General features: G+C 42.9%; 1 pseudogene; it reads right to left on the reverse strand.

Moving 5' to 3' along the window:
- Window positions 1–728: 728 nt before the first annotated feature.
- LOC129116102 (E3 ubiquitin/ISG15 ligase TRIM25-like) lies at window positions 729–2,256 on the reverse strand (annotated as a pseudogene).
- Between the last annotated feature and the right edge of the window lie 88 nt (window positions 2,257–2,344).

Raw genomic sequence — 2,344 nt, forward strand, 5'->3', positions numbered from 1 at the left:
CTATCTATCTCTATATCTATATCTATATATATATCTATATATATATATATATATATATATATATAGATATATATCTATATCTATATCTATATCTATATATAGATATAGATATAGATATAGATATATGTAGCCAGGAGTAGAACTGCAGCTGAAAATTACATTGCTGCAGTAAACATTTACTGAGCACTGTCTCATAGAAAAATATAATCATGAAAATGAATATTACTTTACTACCGTATACATTTGCTGTGCACAACGCCGATGAAAAATAAACTAATATATTCATGAAAATAAACAAATGCATGTTGAGGGATGCGTTGAAAACATTTCTGTAAACTCAATGCAATATCTAACTAAAATAAAAAAAGCCTCGGTTCAATCCGCTTATATTTCTGCTTTCCATTCAAGCATTTATTCAATTCATTCATTATTACATATCATCTATTGGGCTTTTAACTGATTTATGAAGAAACAGGAACAAAATGAGGCAAGAAAATTGTTAACATGAAACAATCTTGAGTGACTCTTATTTCCTGGTGAAAATACTCTGCAGCACAGAAAGTATCGAGTTAGTACTACAAAAAAAATAACTGGTTATAACTCAAAGAAGAAGACATCTCAGCCAACCTTGTTTGATAGGTGATCTTTAGAAAGCGCAATTTGTAAAGCCCACAGTAAAAAACAAAGCTAACCTTCAACCTAAGGCAGGCTTTTTAAAAAACACTACTCTACTTTAGCTCACACAACTCAGCAGTGTCTCCCACCCAATAAACCCAAAATCCAGCATAGAGCGGCTGAGAGAACTTTGTCTGGCCTTTGTGTAGCAGACTCGTGGTTTCAGAGACGCTGTAGAAGGACAGAGCTCCTGCCATGTGATCCAGGTACACTCCTACTGTGGAGGCCCGAGGGGCCCGAGACCAAAGTCCTGATATTGTTATGTCTGAAATAGTAACTCATGTCGAAACATCCTAACGCCCAAGACTTGTCGTTACCAAATCCACTTTCACTCCCTGTTCTGTTGATATCCTTGTATGCAACGGCAACTGAAACTCCTCCATTGCTTCCCTCCACCTCCCAGTAGCAGCGTCCAGTCAGACTCTCTCTACTCAGGACCTGAAGCCAGTCGGTGAAACTGTCAGGGTGACTGGAATATAGTTGCTTTCTCTCATTACTGTTGCTTTTCTGCTCCCCTCAGACAACAACAGTCCTGCGTTAGCTGCGTTAGGATCCAGTGTGATTTGACGGGAGTATCGTAGAAATTCATCTCTGGTAGTGGGTTCTGGTTGTGGCAGTAAAACATCCACTTCGCTCATGTGCTGAATGTGTTGTAGTTTATCTTGAGCCTCTGACGCAGTCACTATCACATCTTCAAAGTATTGCAGAGGGTGGATATTTAAGTTGGGTGAGTCTGTAGAGTCCCTGAGATGTGACAGCAGAGGGTGATTATGTAGAAAGTGGACGGGGTCATCGGTGTGTGAGAGCTGCTCCAGCTCAGCGTCCTTCCTTCTCATCTCAGCGATCTCCTCCTCCAGCTTCTCCTCCAGCTCTTTGACCCGGCTTAGTTCGGTTTTCTGCTGGGATCTGATTTGTTCTTTAACAGCAGAGCTTCTTTGCTCGATGAGAACGACAAGCTCGTTGAACATTTTCTCACTCTCCTTCACTGCGTTATCGGCAGAGCGATTGATGGCCTCCATCTCCTGCTGAAGCACCTCCACATCTTTCTCTCTGTCCTGGATTCTGTGGCGGATTCTTTGCCGACTCAGCCCAAGCTCCTTCTTCTTCTCATTCCTTTCCACTGCAGCTGAGAAATTTCTCCCGTAGTTTTCTGGAGGGTTCAACAAGCTTGTGTTTTTCTAAAGCAGGGGATTCATAGTGAGGCTGAAGGTGGCGCTCACAGTAAGAGACTCGACACACCAGACAGGACCTGAGGGCTATCAGCTTCATCCCGGTGCAGAAATCACAGGCAACATCTCCAGGTGTGACATAGCAGGAATAAGTTGAGGCAGCTTGAAGTCTTGTCTTCTTCAGCATCTCCACTAAATCAGCAATCAAGGAATTTATCACCAGGACAGGCCTGGGTGTGAACGTCTGTTCACAACGAGGGCAGCTGTAGATTGTCTTCAGATCCTCTTCGTCCCAGCGGCTTGTAATACAGCTCATGCAGTAGCTGTGCCCACAGGGAATAGTCGCCGGATCCTTCAGTAGATCCAGACAGACGGAGCAGCAGAGTTTCTCCTGCTCTAGCTGCAGCGCCATTTCACTTCACAATAAATGTGAATGCAAGAGCTGGTTTATAGGCGTGGCATGTATTTCATTTTTATTTGCTTAGCGGTTCACAGAGGAG

The sequence above is a fragment of the Anoplopoma fimbria genome, unplaced genomic scaffold (assembly GCF_027596085.1).
Source record: "Anoplopoma fimbria isolate UVic2021 breed Golden Eagle Sablefish unplaced genomic scaffold, Afim_UVic_2022 Un_contig_12660_pilon_pilon, whole genome shotgun sequence".
In the NCBI taxonomy this organism is placed as follows: Eukaryota; Metazoa; Chordata; class Actinopteri; order Perciformes; family Anoplopomatidae; genus Anoplopoma; species Anoplopoma fimbria.